Here is a 10,380-nt window from a genome sequence, read left to right on the forward strand (position 1 = left end):
TTCAACCAGTTCCATGCCCCTACGCTTCGTTTGAAGCCGTAGGCATAGACTTGTACGGGCCCTAACCTCCAACAACCGATGGTTTGCGCTGGATTGTGACGGCTGTGGATCATTTGACCCGCTACGCTGAGACCGCTCCCCTTAAATGTGGTAGCGCTCAAGAAGTCGCTGAATTTGTATTACGAAGTATCATCTTGCGACATGGCGCACCTCGGGTCCTGCTGAGTGACCGTGGCAAGACATTTCTTTCCCATGTCCTTGCGGAAGGGCTTCGGGCTGCCGGCACCGATCATAAAACGACTTCTAGTTACCATCCCCAGACGAACGGGCTCACCGAGAGTTTCCACCGCACTCTGTCCGACATGATCTCGATGTACGTCAGCCCTGACCACTGCAACTGGGACATCATGCTACCTTTCGTGACGTTCGCATATAATTCAGCTGTCCAGCAGAACACCGGTTACTCGCCCTTCTTTCTTGTTTACGGCCGTCCCCCCTCTTTTGCCCTGGACACCGCCTTTTTCTCGGCTCCGATCCCCACCATTTCGCGTTTTCACGATCAGTTCACCCAACGAATCGCTCACTGTTGACGTGTGCCCAGAGACCGCACCGAATCCAGCCAGCTAGAACGGAAGGCCCGGTACGACTCATCACACCGCTCCGTTCAATTCTCCAAAGGAGACGAAGTTCTTCTTTGGAGCCCTGTTCGTACTCCAGGACTCTGCAAAAAGTTTCTTCACCTCTACCTGGGCCCCTACGTTATATTCGAACAGACCTCACCAGTTAATTATCGCGTCTCTCCAGTGGACACTTCACCGGACGGACCGTCGGTGACGCGGAACTGAAATAGTGCACGTTTCACGGTTAAAACTGTTCACCCATCGCCAGCTCTAACCCTGTACGGCCAGGCGGCCTCCTTCAGCAGTGGGGGGAAATGTGTGGGCATTGGAGGTGTACTGTAGTGATAATTCTGCATGGAAGCGACATGTCCATTGTTATACCAGTGTGGAACACGACGGGTCAATCGCTCGGTTCCTTCTACCAATCCAAACCCATCGCCACTGTCATCTGTGTATAACCATCATCATCCCCGAACAGTTCCGTCTTTCGGTGGCCTGTGCTCGGGGGCCTAATTAAAAGTGGTCCTTCAGCATCTCGGAGCTCTGTCTCTCAATATATATAAATATATATATATATATATAGATACATATATAAATAAATATATATACAGAAAGAAATGCCGGCAGTCTACAACGCCAAAGGAGGCATAGGGGAATGGTTAGACTATTTTTTGACCGTTATTGAAGATATATTTTTTTATTATTTTCGTAGAAAGACAGAAAAAAAGAAAAACACGCGCCTAGAGTGGGGCACCCAACACACGACTTTCGATTAGATATCGAATGCTTTACCAATTCGGCTATCTGGGCGACTGTGTTCTCCTTCACTTTCTGGGGTATTTATATTTACAACAACTGTATCTCAGCTTGGGGGTGTAGCCAGCGCCACTCCGACTTACGGTGAGAAGAGGACGTTCTTCTCGAACCCTGGGGCGTCACTCGAACGTCTACAGCCTGTCATGAGCGGGTAACTGGTGGGAAACCCTGTAATGCTACCTTGGCATCAAGACTGCCAGAACCGATGCCCTGGCTAAGCCTTCGCAGGATAATATGATTTGCAAATGCGGGGCTCGTAAGGGAAAACAGAAAGAAATGCCGGCCGTCTACAATGCCGATGGAGGCATAGGGGAATGGTTAGACTATTTTTTGACCATTAGTGAAGATATATTTTTAATATATTACGTAGAAAGAAAAACACGCCCAGAGTGGGGACAGAACCCACGCCTTTCGATTAGATCTCGAATGCCTTACCGATTGGGCTATCTGGGCAACTGTGTTCTCCTTCACTTTGTGGGGTATTTATATTTACAACTGTATCTCAGGCTTGAGGTTGTAGCCAGCGCCACTCCGACTATACGGTGAAAAGGCGACGGTCTTTTCCAACCCCGGGGCGTCACTCGAATGTCTACAGCCTGTCAGGGGCGGGTAACTGGCGGGAAACCCTTTTATGCTACCTTGGCATCAAGACTGCGAGAACCAAAACCCTGGCTAAGCCTTCGCAGGATAATATGATTTAGAAATGGGAGGCTCGTTAGGAAATACATAGAAGAAATGCCGGCAGTGTACAATGCCAAAGGAGGCATAGGGGAATGATTAGACTATTTTTTGACCATTTGTGAAGATATATTTTTTATTATTATACGTAGAAAGGAAGAAAGGAAGAAAGGAAGAAAAACACGCGCCCAGAGTGGGGACCGAACCCACGCCTTTCGATTAAATCTCGAATGCCTTACCAATTCGGCTATCTAGGCGACTGTGTTCTCCTTCACTTTCGGGGGTATTTATATTTACAACAACTGTATCTGACGCTTGTGGGTGGTAGCCAGCGCCACTCAGACTATACGGGGAGAAGGGGACCTCCTTTTCGAACCCCGGGGTGTGACTCCAACATCTACAGCCTGTCATGAGCGGGTAACTGGCGGGAAACCCTCTTATGCTACCTTGGCATCAAGGGAGAGAGGGGGACGTGCTTTTAGAACCACGGGGCGTGACTCGAACATCTACAGCCTGTCATGAACGGGTAACTGGAGGGATACCCTCTTATGCTACCTTGGCATCAAGGCTGCCAGAGCCGAGGCCCTGGCAAAGCTTTCGCAGCATAATATGATTTGGAAATGAGGGGCTCGGTAGGAAATACAGAAACACCAGCGGTCTACAACGCCAAAGGAGGCATAGAGGAATGATTAGACTATTTTTTGACCGTTAGCGAAGATATATTTTTTTATTATATTACGTAGAAAGAAAGAAAGAAAAACACGCGCCAAGAGTGGGGACCAAACCTACGCATTTCGGTTAGATCTCGAATGACTTACCAATACGGCTATCTGGGCAGCTGTGTCCTCGTTCACTTTCTGGGGTATTTTTATTTACAACAACTGTATATGACGCTTGATGGTGGTAGCCAGCGCCACTCAGACTATACGGGGAGAAGAGGACCTTCGTTTCGAAGCCCGGGGCGTCACTCGAACGTTTACAGCCTGTCATGAGCGGGCAACTGGAGGGACACCCTCTTATGCTACCTTGGCATCAAGGCTGCCAGAGCCAAGGCACTGGCAAAGCTTTCACAGGATAATATGATCTGGAAATGAGAGCTCGTTAGAAAATACAGAAACAAATGCCGTCATTCTACAACGCCAAAGGAGGCATAGGGGAATGGTTAGCCTATTTTTTGACCATTAGCGAAGATATATTTTTTTATTAATTTACGTAGAAATAAGAAAGGAAGAAAAACACGCGCCCAGCGTGGGGACCGAACCCACGCCTTTCGATTAGATCTCGAATGTATTACCAATTCGGCTACCTGGGCGACTGTGTTCTCCTTCAGTTTCGGGGGTATTTATATTTACAACAACTGCATCTGACGCTTGTGGGTGGTAGCCAGCGCCGCTCAGACTATACGGGGAGAACGGGCCCTTCTTTTCGAACCCCGAGGTGTGAGTCAAACGTGTACTGCCAGTCATGGGCGGGTAACTGGCGGGAAACCCTCTTATGCTACCTTGGCATCAAGGGGGAGAGAAGGACGTGCTTTTAGAACCACGGGGCGTGACTCGAACGTCTACTGCCTGTCATGAGCGGGAAACTGGAGGGATACCCTCTTATGCTACCTTTCCATCAAGGCTGCCAGAGCCGAGGCCCTGGCAAAGGTTTCGCAGGATAATATGATTTGGAAATGAGGGGCTCGGTAGAAAATACAGAAATGCCGGCGGTCTACAATGCCAAAGGAGGCATAGAGGAATGATTAGACTATTTTCTGACCGTTAGTGAAGATATATTTTTTTATTATATTACTTAGAAAGAAAGAAAGAAAAACGCGCGCCAAGAGTGGGGACCAAACCCACGCATTTCGGTTAGATCTCGAATGACTTACCAATGCGGCTATCTGGGCGACTGTGTTCTCGTTCACTTTCTGGGGTATTTATATTTACAACAACTGTATCTGACGCTTGATGGTGGTAGCCAGCGCCACTCAGACTATACGGGGAGAAGAGGACCTTCTTTAGGAAGCCCGGGGCGTCACTCGAACGTCTACATACTGTCATGAGCGGGTAACTGGTGGGAAACCGTCTTATGCTGTCTTGGCATCAATGCTGCTAGAGCCGAGGCGCTGGCAAAGGTTTCGCAGGATAATATGATTTGGAAATGAGGGGCTCGGTAGAAAATACAGAAATGCCGGTGGTCTACAACGCCAAAGGAGGCATAGGGGAAGGGTTAAACTATTTTTTGACCATTAGTGTAGACAGTTAAGGCTGAAAGTTGGGCTAGTTGGTGTTGACTTAGATGCATATTACCAGCGAAAAAACAGACAAGGACGAAGGAAGAAGCAGACGGGACACTCGCTAGACTTCAACTGAAAAGTTTACACAAGAAACACGTAATATATGAAAATGCCAACAGCGTGTAATATGTAGTATATCTTTTGTTTATTTTTATCAATTGCAAGGTAAATCATCGTTGTCTGTTGGCTTTTTCATATATTACTTGTTTCTTGTGTAAACTTTTCAGTTGAAGTCTAGCGAGTGTCCCGTCTGCTTCTTTCTTCGTCCCTGTCTGTTTTTTCGCTGGTAATATTCATCTTAGTGAAGACATTTTTTTATTAATTTACGTGGAGAGAAAGAAAGGAAGAAAAACACGCACCCAGAGTGGGGACCGAACCCACGCCTTTTGATTAAATCTCGAATGCCTTACCAATTCGGCTATCTGGGCGACTGTGTTCTTCACTTTCTGGGTTATTATTTATATTTACATCAACTGTATCTGATGCTTCAGGGTGATAGCCAGCGCCACTCAGACTATACGGGGAAAAGGGGACCTTCTTTTCGAACTCCGGGGTGTGACTCGAACATCTACAGCCTGTCATGGGCAGGTAACTGGCTGGAAACCCTCTTATGACTATACGGGGAAAAGGACACCTTTTCTTACTAAGGGCGTGACTCGAACGTCTACAGCCCGTCATGGCGGGTAACTGGCGGGAAAACCTCTTAAGCTACCTTGGCATCAAGGCTGCCAGAGCCGAGGCCCTGGCTAAGCTTCCGCAGGATAATATGATTTGGAAATGCGGGGCTCGTTAGGAAATAGACAAAGAAATGCCGACAGTCTACAATGCCAAAGGAGGCATAGGGGAATGATCAGACTTATTTTTGACCATTAGTGAAGATATATTTTTTTATTATTTACGTAGAAAGAAAGAAAGAAAAACACGCGCCCAGAGTGGGAACGAAACCCACGCCTTTCGATTAGATCTCGAATGCCTTACCAATTTGGCCATCTGGATGACATTGTTCTCTTAACTTTGTCTGGTATTTATATTTACAACAACTGTATCTGACTCTTCAGGGTGGTAGCCAGCGCCACTCAGACTATACGGGGAAAAGGGTAACTTCTTTTCAAGCACCGCGGCGTGACTCGAATGTCTAGAGCCTGCCATGAGCAGGTAATTGGCAGGAAACCCTCTTAAGCTACCTTGGCATCAACGCTGCCAAAACCGAGGCCCTGGCTAAGCTTTCACAGGATAATATGATTTGCAAATGAGGGGATCGTTAGGAAATACAGAAAGAAATGCCGGCAGTCTACAACCCCAATGGAGGCATAGGGGAATGATTAGACTATTTTTTGACTGTTAGGGAAGAAGTAATTTTTATGATATTACGTAGAAAGAACGAAAGAAAAACACGCACCCAGAGTGAGGACCGAACCCACGCCTTTCGATTAGATCTAGAATGCCTTACCAATTCGGCTATCTGGGCGACTGTGTTCTCGTTCACTTTCTGATGTATTTAAATTTTCAACAACTGTATCTGACACTTGATGGTGGAAGCCAGCGCCACTCAGACTATACGGGGAGAAGAGGACCTTCTTTTCGAACCCCGAGGCGTGACTCGAACGTCTACAGCCTGTCATGAGCGGGGTACTGGCGGGAAACCCCCTTTGCAACCTTGGCATCAAGGCTGCCAGAGCCGAGGCCCTGGCTAAGCTTTCGCAGGATAATATGCTTTGGAAATGCGGGGCTCGTTAGGAAATAGATAGAAACGCCAACAGTCTACAATGCCAAAGGAGGCATAGGGGAATGATTAGACTTATTTTTTACCATTAGTGAAGATATATTTTTTTAATATTTACGTAGAAAGAAAGAAAGGAAGAAAAACACGCGCCCAGAGTGGGGACGAAACCCACGCCTTTCGATTAGATCTCGAATGCCTTACCAATTCGGCTATCTGGGCGCCTGTGTTCTCCTTCACTTTCTCTGGAATTTATATTTACAACTGTATCTGACGCTTCAGGGGGGTAACCAGCGCCACTCAGACTATACAGGGAGAAGGGGACCTTCTTTTTGAACCCCGGGGCCTCACTCGAATGTCTACAGCTTGTCATGATTGGGTTACTGGCGGGACACCCTCTTAAGCTACCTTGGCATCAAGGCTGCCAGAACCACGGCTTGGGCTAAGCTTTCGCAGAATAATATGGTTTGGAAATGATGGGCTAAATAGGAAATACAGAAAGAAATGCCTTCAGTCTACAACGCCAAAGGAGTCATAGGGGAATGGTTAGACTACTTTTTGACCGTTAGTGGAGATATATTTTTTTATAATTTACGTAGAAAGAATCGAAGAAAGAAAAACTTGCGCCCAGAGTAGAACCGAACCCACGCCTTTCGATTAGATCTGGAATGCGTTACGAATTCGGCTATCTGGGCGGCTGTGTTCTCGTTCACTTTCTGGGGTATTTATATTTACAACTGTATCTGACACTTGATGGTGGTAGCCAGCGCCACTCATACTATACGGGGAGAAGGAGACCTTGTTTTCGACCCCCGGGGCGTGACTCGAACGTCTACAGCCTGTCATGAGTTTGTAACTTGCGGCAAAACCCTCTTATGCTACCTTGGCATCAAGACTGCCAGAACCGAGGCTCTGGCTACGCCTTCGCAGAATAATATGATTTGGAAATGAGGGGCTCATTAGGAAATACCGAAAGAAATGATGATGCTGATGATGTTTGGATGTTTATGCCGCAAGGCCAACTGGGGCAAAGAGCGCCAAAACAATAGTGATATATGAGGGGTGAAACCTCAAACCCTACGTAAAGTCAGCAAAAACAAAAGTAAAATCACAAAATGACAATGAGCATGACTGGTGTATAGGGCCAGATTTCATTATGCATGATAGGAAATGAGGTTTAAAAACTTGACTTCTGACAAATACTCAAACACACGTTTCACGGAAACAATGGCATCATCACCTAGAAAAAACGACGGATGTAGGGGAATATGTTGTCTGTAGAGTTCTCTGAAGTGCTTGTGTCGTGTTGTGTGAAGTGCCTTGCATGTTATTAGTATATGCACTACGGATAGGGCCTCTCCGCACCTGCTGCACTGGGGTCTAGAAGATCCCGTCAGCAGATACGAGTGCGTAGCATGGGTGTGCCCTATCGGCAGCCTACCCAAGGCGACTTCCGTGTATCTGTTGTGTGAGTCAGCTGTGTACCGTCCCAAGTGTGGCTTTATTACGTGTAGTTTGTTGTCTGTCTGTTCGTCCCAGTGTGTTTTCCATGTTCTGCGCAGGTGTTGTCTTATGTGAGGCTTGAGGTCTGTGTAGGGTATCGTTGTAATGTCCACAGTGCTCCTGAGTGCAGCAGCAGCGGCCCTCTCGTTTGCCAACTCGTTCCCAGCGATCCCTCCGTGTCCTGGGACCCAGCAGAGGACCAGCTAATGCTTTTGTGCATACACGGACATGATAGTGCTGAATACAAGATTGAGTATGTGGTTTTTGGGGGGCTTGTGTGATGACAGTGCCCGAACAACACTCAAAGAATCTGTATAGATGATGGAATTGGGAATTTTAGTTTCAAGAATGTGTCGTACAATCAGTAAAATTCCATATGCTTCTGCTGAAAAAATTGTTGTGTGCACGCTCATGGTTCTGGCTGCATTGAAATTTGGACCATGAGCAGTGCACGACACCATAGTGGAGGTTTTAGAAGCGTCACTATAAAATTCTGCACATGTGTATTTAAACTGCAAAGACAGAAAGTGCTGCAGTATTGCAGCTCGTGGTACCCGATTTTTGTCAAGTGTAATAAAAGAAAGGTCGCACGACACAGGGGAACTCGCCAAGGCGGTAAACTGTCTGAAAAGGATGACCTGTACACATCTAAAAACGAAGCACTGAGATCCGAGGCTCGCTCTTTCACTCTAAGTGAAAAGGGCAGAGGAACGGATAGGCGATTTACAAAGAGCAGAGATGTTGATGTATCGTTAAAGACAGGATAAAAAGGATGATTATTCAACGATGAAATTTTAAAAGCATAAAGCAAGTCCATGTATGTTCGTTGGTTCTCAAGGCTCCACTTATTACACTCAACATAAAGACTCTCAGCAGGGCTAGTGCGAAAAGCACCCGACGAAAGACGAAGGCCCAAGTGTAGCACTGGGTCAAGAATTCGCAAGGCTGTCTTAGTCGCCGACCCATACATCACACTGCCATAGTCCAAACGAGACCCAACCAAAGCATTATACAAGCGAAGCAAGAGTTCTTTGTCAGAACCATAGGATTGGTGGGAGAGAACCTTAAGTATATTCATTGTTTTGAGAAATTTATTTTTAAGTTCCTTGATGTGGGGAATGAATGTGAGTTTGTGATCAAACACCACACCTAAGAACTTGTGCTCCTTGTTCAGAGGAAGCTACACGCCATTAAGATGAATGTCTGGGTCCGGATGGACCCCACGCTTCCTGGAGAACACAACGCAGGAACTTTTTGCAGGATTCAATTTAAAACCATTCTTGTCTGCCCAGCCGGCAAGTTTCTTGACACCAAGCTGGACTTGACGTTCGCAGATTGACATATTACATGATTTATAGGATATCTGGACGTCATCTACATACATGGAATAAGAGATTGTGGGTGGCAGTGCCTTACCAAGAGAGTTCATTTTTACTATGAAGAGAGTGCAGCTTAACATACCACCTTGTGGCACGCCATTTTCTTGCACGTGAACCCTTGAGAGTGCACCACCGACTCTCACTCGAAACGTTCTTTCTGACAGGTAACTGACAAGAGTGTTTAACATGTTACCAGAGACACCGAATGACTTTAGGTCACTGAGGATCCCATACCGCCAAGTGGTGTCGTAGGCCTTCTCGAGGTCGAAAAACACAGTTACACAATGCTGTTTATGAACGAAGGCATCCTTTATATACGATTCAAGAGATACGAGTTGATCGTTCGTGGATCGCCCCGCCCTGAAGCCTGCCTGGCAGCTCTCGAGAAGACCGTTGTACTCAAGGAAGTACACGAGCCTGCGATTTATCATCTTCTCGAGAAGCTTGCACAGGCAGCTCGTCAGGGCAATAGGACGGTAACTTGAGGGGGACGACGGGTCCTTTCCCTCCTTCAGAAAAGCTACAACTATAGCCTCCTTCCAAGAGTTTGGAATGTTCCCCGAAAGCCATATCTTGTTATAGATCTAAACACCATTTTAAACACCGTATAGCGCAGTAGGCAAGACACAGGACGAAGGGGACACGGACGAGCGCTAACTTACAACTGAATTTTATTAACAACACGAAAACATATAAATAGGAAAGATTATCATGCTCATGTGATCACGAAAGGTTGCGAAGCCACCTCGTCATGCAGGCATAATCAGCAGCGTCCATCCAAGAAAGCCAGCTCCTTCGAGGTCAAAGATATGGACGTCGTGCTTACGCAGTCACCAATCTTCTGCATTTCCGCTGCTTCGATAATCTCCCGCGTGCGCTGATCAGAGTCTCGAAATAGCACAGTGCATGCATCGAACAAGGGTTCACACTCGCCGCATTCGTGGCAATGAATTGCCAGATTGCCCTCCTTTCCTTTCTGCACTTTGTTGTGGTGCTCCCGCAGGCGCGTGTTGAGGCATCGACCCGTTTGGCCAATGTACGCTCTTTTACAGGAGAGGGGTAACTTGTAGACAACACCTTCCGCGCAATGCACGTACTGGTTTTTGTGGTTGACGGAGCATTTTGTCTTTCCCTTCCTCACGGGGCACGTTCTGCTGCAGAGACTGGACAGTTTGACAGGGGCGGACATGACAACTTTCACGCCGGCCTTACCACCAATCCTTTTCAGGTTGTGTGATAAGCCGTGCATGTACGGGATGACCGCTACCTGTTGGTTCTTTTCAGCCACCTGATCACCGTCCTGTCTCAGATCAGTCTGCGCTCGTTTTTCTTTCCTACGGATGGATCGTGGCAGTGGCTGACTCCATCCGTAGGAAAGAAAAA

General features: G+C 47.0%; 1 non-coding gene across 1 annotated transcript; it reads right to left on the reverse strand.

The window, feature by feature from the left end:
* Positions 1-2,299: 2,299 nt before the first annotated feature.
* On the reverse strand, positions 2,300-2,371 carry Trnak-uuu (transfer RNA lysine (anticodon UUU)). Its single transcript has one exon. It is a non-coding gene; the product is annotated as a tRNA-Lys (tRNA).
* Between the last annotated feature and the right edge of the window lie 8,009 nt (positions 2,372-10,380).

The sequence above is a fragment of the Haemaphysalis longicornis genome, unplaced genomic scaffold (assembly GCF_048455015.1).
Source record: "Haemaphysalis longicornis isolate Haplotype H1 unplaced genomic scaffold, Haemaphysalis longicornis Haplotype H1 scaffold_10, whole genome shotgun sequence".
Lineage (NCBI taxonomy): Eukaryota > Metazoa > Arthropoda > Arachnida > Ixodida > Ixodidae > Haemaphysalis > Haemaphysalis longicornis.